We start from the raw sequence: 8,531 nt of genomic DNA, 5'->3' as shown, positions 1-8,531 counted from the left end.
GAAAATGAACTTTGAAGAGCAACCGGACTCAAAGGCAGGAGTTAAAAACAAAACGATAATAGACTGCAGAGCTTAACAGAACCCTAACCCTAGCTCTGACCTTAACCCTAACCCTAGCCCTAGCCCTGACCCTAGCCCTAGCCCTAGCCCTAGCCCTAACCCTAGCCCTAGCTCTTACAATGTCCCAGATTGTATTTGCCACTGTGCATTATTTCAAAGACAGGAATCTCCCTGCATTTCTAAATCTCTTTGTCCTCATGTCCCTAGTAGAGAGATGAGATCATCTAACGTAGTGTTGCTGACCTAGCAGCTCAGTCAGTCTCATTCACGCTTTACAGTAAGTGCCGTTGCTGACCAGGATCAGAGCAAAGTTCATACATTTAGACCCAGACAAAGCCTGCTGTGTTGAGACTAGTTCTCTGGTGCATGGAGGTCGGTCGCTCTAGTTTGAACAGTTGAAAATCCTGTAACACTCATCTATGAATATTCACCAAGGTGTCAAATGAGATGTATATGTTGATCCTGTCTAATAACGAGTCATATGAAGTGAACTGCACATAAAATGGGCGCCTGTTAACATGAAAACAATGTGTTCTTTGTGCAGAGATTTGGTTGTGCAAAGACCCTGTATCTCTCTGACACGGACAAAAGGAAACATTTCCGTCTGGTTTTAAAGCTCTTCTTCAGCAACGGCCAAGAAATCGGGAACTTTTACAGCAAACTGATTAAAGTGATATCCAAGCCTTCCCAGAGAAAGCAATCCATGAAGAATGCAGACTATGCAAACACAGCATTGTAACCCTAACCCTAACCATAACCCTTTACCATAACCATAACGTCAACCCAACCCTAACCCTAACCCTAACCACAACCCTAACCACAACCTTAATCCTAACCCCAACCCTTACTCTTGCTCTCGCACTAACCCTCATCCTAACCATCCTAGATGATACCTAGGCAATTGCTACACATTGTTTTTTATTTTACATTTGTATTTAATCCTTTACTAAAATGGACAAAAAGAAGGTGTGTTTCTAAATATTCAGTAATGTCTGAGAGTGTAATCTCTTTGCTTCAAGGGAAGCCATACTGTATGACAGTGTATTGGTTCAAGTTCGACCTTTCGTGTTCTCAATGTAAACGAATCAAGCCAACCCTTTTACTTGATCTTCCACGCCAACAACCAGATGTGGAACGATGATGCAAAAAATCACTTCACTACAAAACACATTTCCTGCTGTATCCAGAGTTTATTTCCACAAATGAAGAAACACTGCTGTTTAAAACACCATGCACCTTGCAAAACTGCACAGCTGAAATTCTTTACCATAATTTGGAAGTAGAACTGTATTACATAATTAAAGTGGAGCTCAACGCTCTCCATAACTGAGGACTCCGTTAAACAGCCACTACCCAAGGTGAAGGGGAACTGTTTTGACCAACTCCTCTCACACTAGCCAAAGTAAACACTCCCAGAAGCCAGGTGCAGTGCGGATTTGGGCTGGCACTCATCCCTCTGTCAGGACAAAGGCTCGCAGCTCTGTTTCCACTGGGTCTGTAGCACATGGACTCGATACACAGGAAGCATTGATAAGACCAGCCCAGCTAACTGAACTGTAATCTGCAGGCTTGTCCGTCAGGAGCTCTGTTCAGTGGTTTTAACAGAGTCTGTCTTGTTTCAGTGTGCATTTCTTCAGGATCAAACGTTTCCCTCTTCAATCGGCTGCGTTCCCAGACCGTCAGCACCAGGTATCTGTCAGTGGAAGGAGGGGCCTTTGTAGCGAGTGCCAGACAGTGGGCAGCATTCACCATGTACCTTGGTATGATTCATCCAAAACTAATCCAACTCATCCAGTAATCCTGACCTCTCCTGATTGCTCTGCACACTGGGGCAAGGTTTTAGTATTCATCCCCTTGTCTCAGCAATCTCATACAGCACTTTACAGAACTCATACCCACTAGATTAATATACCACAGAGAGCACAAGCTAAAAATCTTAGTGGTGTAATTCTTCACATGTATTATTGCACAGGCAGTTTCTGCAGGATTCTGTCACATAACCCTCTCTGGCTTTGTGAAAACACGCTTTGCAGCGGCAGTCTCAGGAGAGTGCTAATGGGACTCTGTCTTTGTGAAAACGTGCTTTGCAGCGGCAGTCTCAGGAGAGTGCTAATGGGACTCTGTCTTTGTGAAAACACGCTTTGCAGCGGCAGTCTCAGGAGAGTGCTAATGGGACTCTGTCTTTGTGAAAACACGCTTTGCAGCGGCAGTCTCAGGAGAGTGCTAATGGGACTCTGTCTTTGTGAAAACATGCTTTGCAGCGGCAGTCTCAGGAGAGTGCTAATGGGACTCTGTCTTTGTGAAAACACGCTTTGCAGCGGCAGTCTCAGGAGAGTGCTAATGGGACTCTGTCTTTGTGAAAACACGCTTTGCAGCGGCAGTCTCAGGAGAGTGCTAATGGGACTCTGTCTTTGTGAAAACACGCTTTGCAGCGGCAGTCTCAGGAGAGTGCTAATGGGACTCTGTCTTTGTGAAAACACGCTTTGCAGCGGCAGTCTCAGGAGAGTGTTAATGGGACTCTGTCTTTGTGAAAACACGCTTTGCAGCGGCAGTCTCAGGAGAGTGCTAATGGGACTCTGTCTTTGTGAAAACACACTTTGCAGCGGCAGTCTCAGGAGAGTGCTAATGGGACTCTGTCTTTGTGAAAACACGCTTTGCAGCGGCAGTCTCAGGAGAGTGCTAATGGGACTCTGCCTTTGTGAAAACACGCTTTGCAGCGGCAGTCTCAGGAGAGTGCTAATGGGACTCTGTCTTTGTGAAAACACGCTTTGCAGCGGCAGTCTCAGGAGAGTGCTAATGGGACTCTGTCTTTGTGAAAACACGCTTTGCAGCGGCAGTCTCAGGAGAGTGCTAATGGGACTCTGTCTTTGTGAAAACGTGCTTTGCAGCGGCAGTCTCAGGAGAGTGCTAATGGGACTCTGTCTTTGTGAAAACATGCTTTGCAGCGGCAGTCTCAGGAGAGTGCTAATGGGACTCTGTCTTTGTGAAAACACGCTTTGCAGCGGCAGTCTCAGGAGAGTGCTAATGGGACTCTGTCTTTGTGAAAACACGCTTTGCAGCGGCAGTCTCAGGAGAGTGCTAATGGGACTCTGTCTTTGTGAAAACACGCTTTGCAGCGGCAGTCTCAGGAGAGTGCTAATGGGACTCTGTCTTTGTGAAAACACGCTTTGCAGCGGCAGTCTCAGGAGAGTGCTAATGGGACTCTGTCTTTGTGAAAACACGCTTTGCAGCGGCAGTCTCAGGAGAGTGCTAATGGGACTCTGTCTTTGTGAAAACACGCTTTGCAGCGGCAGTCTCAGGAGAGTGCTAATGGGACTCTGTCTTTGTGAAAACACGCTTTGCAGCGGCAGTCTCAGGAGAGTGCTAATGGGACTCTGTCTTTGTGAAAACACGCTTTGCAGCGGCAGTCTCAGAAGAGTGCTAATGGGACTCTGTCTTTGTGAAAACACGCTTTGCAGCGGCAGTCTCAGGAGAGTGCTAATGGGACTCTGTCTTTGTGAAAACACGCTTTGCAGCGGCAGTCTCAGAAGAGTGCTAATGGGACTCTGTCTTTGTGAAAACACGCCTTGCAGCGACAGTCTCAGAAGAGTGCTAATGGGACTCTGGCAGACAGTTTTACTTTTATATTAACTTTTAATGCAGCTTGTGGTAGAAGCCAGGGCTGCCTTGGAAGAAATGGATACAGTTCATGGCCGGTACTATCGTTCACTTTTGCTGAGCCAATTGGGTTAAACTGGAGCCTGTTACGGGATGTCCAGCCATGTGTCTCTCATGCATGCAAACTCTTCATCTTGAAGCACTCTGTCTGTAGGTCAGGGTTAATCTGACAGCCAGTGTTACTATTGCTTACTGAATATACACAGCATTGATGCCAGTGTCAACAGCATGTCATCCATCCAGTTGCATTTCCACAAAGTGTACAGTATAGTAAATGAAAAAAACTTCTGTCAACACCACGCATTTGGTATTTTTTATGCAATCCTAGGATGATTTTGTATGAGAGCTATGTTCTTACACTAACTACGGTAACATGAAGCATCTCTAATTACTGTATGTTTATATAGTAGTTGCTTAGTAGATACATGTGTACTTACACATCATTGCAAAGTTGTTATGCACACTTGCAATGTTCTTAACGTATAAATCTGTTTGCACGATATGTGTAAGTGCGCAATTGTATCAGAAAAGGTGGAGGGTTAGGGGGTTAGGTTTAGAGTTAGGATTAGGTTTAGGGTTAATGTACACATTCAGTACATTGTAGCTATACATAATAACATTATAATGTTACATGCATAAGCACACATGTATCTGCTACGTAACTAGGATGTAAATGCTTCATGTAAAGTGTTACCCTAACTACTAATAGGTGTGCTGTCAGGGTTTAGTAGTTGCAGAGACAGATCTCTCTGAAATCACAGCCAGTGTCTGGAGCATGATAGCACCAGTGGGTTAAACAGAGCAGCCCCTTGTGAATAAATGTTCCAAATTAAAGGTCTCAGCGACTGTTGTGTTTTGCTGCGTTGACACAAGCTGCAGTGCTGACAGCTTTGCTAGGATTCTGGAACTAGAACAATGTGATGCCCTGACCCACTGACACTGCAGAACCCCCCTCTCTGGTTTCACCCCAGTGTTTGTTTAAAGTGATGTCAGCACCTTGCTTCACAGAGTGGGGTATAGACTCCTTGAGCTGGTGTTAATGCTATGTCTAGGCTCAGACAGGACTGCAGCAGGAAGCTATGATGTGTACCGTGAAACGCAAGCCTCCCGCTCCACATATACTGTATCTCTTGTGCATCCCATCCACGATCCTGTATGTTATGTAAGATCACCATAGAAAGTGCTGAAGCAGGAGGATCTGCCTCAACTCTCCACCAGCCCCAGTGTGGGTTCATACTACAGCAATGGTGTGCGTGCTGAGATTAATAATCACTGCAAGCTGCAGAAAGAGATGTGGGTGCTGGCGTGGAATCTACAGTATCAGATGGGCACTCACAGGCATTCTGGAATCAAAGGATAATCAGAACGGCTCTCATTTCATAACCCGCCCTTCTATTTCCAGTTTTCGTGCAGCATAACTGAATAGCACAAAAGTGATGACGAGCATTCAGCGGTTTATTTCAAGCGATGGATAAATCATCCAACATTGTAACAGGAGACACATTGTTCTATACACCGGCGGAGCTTCTGCATGTGTCTCCTGATAATGGGGATGTGGTGTCTCCACAGGTAATCTGCAAAGTGAATAAACAGTACGCCAGTCTAGACGTGGATGAGCCCGTGTCCCAGCTCCAGAAGTGCGCGTTCCAGTTCAAGGATAGCAACAGGATGTACTTGTGTCTGTCCAATGAGAAGATCATACAGTTTCAGGTAGCGCTCTCATCCAGTGCTTGTGATTTTCCCAATGCAGTTATTTATTTGATCTGATCGATGGCGGTTGTATAAATGCTGTGTGAATCGACATCCAAGCTAGGATGTGAACCCAGGATCTTCAGGCTTTAAGTTCGTAGCTCTAACCACCAGACCAGACCTCCTCCACCACGCTATTGAAGTTCAGCTAAACGAAATGAAATGTAAAAAAAGAATAAAAAAAACATTCATTGACAACATTAAAAATAGACATCCCAATAAGGCAGTGTGCGTTCACATGCAGGATTCTGCACTAGAATCTGCTGACTTCCTTCCATTCACCACAAACTACATTGTCAAGTGGGGTCTGGCAAAGAGAGCGCAAATCCTCAAAAAGTCTAGACAGAGGAAGCAGGCAGTGTCCTGATTCTAATCAAGCGAAAGAACAGCCCTCCAGTTTAAACGAGGGGCTTCCACAGCACTCGCCCAGCTAAGCGTGGTTCTGGTCCTTGCAGGCTTCTGCTTACCCGAAGGAGCCCAGTAAAGAGCTGTTCAGTGATGGCTCCTGTTGGAGCCATCAACAGGAGCCATGTACTTGGCTTGATTCATGCGCCCTTCACAAAGACAAATCTGCCTGATTCCAGCCTTGCTGAAGTACCCCCAGATGAGTCAAATTTTCAGCTTTGCCCAACACCTGGTCTTCTAATGGTTAGACCGAGACCTGGAGAGGCCTAAAAGCCACAGTGTCTCGCACCCACTGTGAAATGTGGTGGAGGATCGGTGATGATCTGGGGGTGCTTCAGCAAGGCTGGAATCGGGCAGCTTTGGCATGAATCAAGCCAAGTACAAGGTTGTCCTGGAAGAAAACTTGCTTCCTTCTGCTCTGACAATGTTCCCCAACTCTGAGGATTGGTTTTTCCAGCAGGACAATGCTCCATGCCACACAGCCAGGTCAATCAAGGTGTGGATGGAGGACCACTGGATCAAGACCCTATCATGGCCAGCCCAATCTCCAGACCTGAACCCCATTGAAAACCTCTGGAATGTGATCAAGAGGAAGATGGATGGTCACAAGCCATCAAACAAAGCCGAGCTGCTTGAATTTTTGCGCTAGGAGTGGCATAAAGTCACCCAACATCAATGTGAAAGACTGGTGGAGAGCATGCCAAGACGCATGAAAGCTGTGCTTGAAAATCAGGGTTATTCCACCAAATATTGATTTCTGAACTCTTCCAAAGTTAAAACATTAGTATTGTGTTGTTTAAAAATGAATCTGAACTTATTTTCTTTGCATTATTCGAGGTCTGACAACACTGCATCTTTTTTGTTATTTTGACCAGTTGTCAGTCTCTGCAAATAAATGCTCTAAATGACAATATTTTTATTTGGAATTTGGGAGAGATGTTGTCAGTAGTTTATATAATAAAACAAAAATGTTCATTTTACCCAAACACATACCTATAAATAGTAAAACCAGAGAAACTGATAATTTTGCAGTGGTCTCTTAATTTTTTCCAGAGCTGTATATATATATTCATCTACACAGAGAATACTAGAAGAATATTACTTCTTATATGAGTTCAGCTAAATCAAGACTAAACAAACAGCTACACACTTGTTGGTTTGCATAGCTGTTTCTGCAACAACACCTGACATACTTAACAAGGACACCAAAGTAAATCACTACACGATGGCCTGCTAAAGGACCTGCAGAGACTTCCTTGCATGGCTTTTTGCTGCCGTTGATTTTGCTGTGAGAGCCCGCCTGTTTAATCGCTGGCCCCTTTTTCCAATGCTGAAGCTCGGTGGTGGGGATGTAGCCATGCTGGAGGTGCAGGGTGAAAACTTCAGCCCAATTCTAAAGATCTGGTTTGGAGCTGTAGAAGACCATGTACAGGCAAGAATGAACAAAACTATATATATTAAAACCACTTTGGGGGGTTATCTGTCAGACACCTCAATCCAATCAGAGTCTGTGAACCTAACCGGATCATTAAAATAATGACATGATATATATAGATATCTTCTTCTTCTTCTTCTTCTTCTTCTTCTTCTTCTTCTTCTTCTTCTTCTTCTATTTTAATTTTCTCATATGCAAGAGTCCCAAGTCCCTGATATGTGTGGTGCCCGATATCTCTGTGTTCAGCGGGGTGTGGAGGTGGCTGAGACATTCCGTTACTGTCCCAGTGTCTCTGATCCGAAGTGATGTGCTCACCTACTCCAGCGCCTTCTCCTTGACCTACACGCCCGAGCAGAGTGCCCTCCCTCGGCAGAGAGTGACCCCGGATCTGCCCTCAGACTCGGAGACCCTGCTCGAGAGCATTCACCAGGAGTTCACACACACCAGCTTCCACCTGCTCATGCAGAGCTAGCACCGACAGGGATGAATACAAATAGCAAAAAGGAGAGGCTGAAATGATGACGCAATCGTCTGTGCAACTGTAACGGATTGAAATGAAATGATCTGCAACTGTGTCGGATTGAAAAACATCAAAATAAAAGTTGTTGCATCGTTGCAAATAGATGAGATCATATTTATATTGATTCTTTCACTGGCAGGCTTTAAATGGGAACTCCTAAAACAGAATTAGGAGCCATAGGGCTGTGATTCAGAGGTGGATTATTTGAACTAATGGAGGGGTGGCTAGTGAATGGGAATAGTCCAGCGTGCTCAGAAACAGAAGCACTGTAACGCAGAGAAGGAAGCAAGTTTCATTATTATTATTTTTCCAGATTGCCTCCCTAAACTTGTTAAATATAAGCTATTTAATGGTTATTTTAAATAGCCATCCTGGTGGATACAGATTGTTGTTGGTGTGGTTTTATCCTGGTGGATACAGATTGTTGTTGGTGTGGTTTTATCCTGGTGGATACAGATTGTTGTTGGTGTGGTTTTATCCTGGTGGATACAGATTGTTGTTGGTGTGGTTTTATCCTGGTGGATACAGATTGTTGTTGGTGTGGTTTTATCCTGGTGGATACAGATTGTTGTTGGTGTGGTTTTATCCTGGTGGATACAGATTGTTGTTGGTGTGGTTTTATCCTGGTGGATACAGATTGTTGTTGGTGTGGTTTTATCCTGGTGGATACAGATTGTTGTTGGTGTGGTTTTATCCTGGTGGATT

At 44.8% G+C, this 8,531-nt stretch overlaps 1 pseudogene; it reads left to right on the top strand.

Moving 5' to 3' along the window:
- LOC121297944 overlaps positions 1 to 7,778 on the top strand; it is a 12,793-nt pseudogene extending 5,015 nt beyond the window's left edge.
- Positions 7,779 to 8,531: the final 753 nt, after the last annotated feature.

The sequence above is a fragment of the Polyodon spathula genome, chromosome 23 (genome assembly GCF_017654505.1).
Source record: "Polyodon spathula isolate WHYD16114869_AA chromosome 23, ASM1765450v1, whole genome shotgun sequence".
Classification (NCBI taxonomy): domain Eukaryota; kingdom Metazoa; phylum Chordata; class Actinopteri; order Acipenseriformes; family Polyodontidae; genus Polyodon; species Polyodon spathula.
This window is presented reverse-complemented; position numbering and strand designations above follow the sequence as displayed.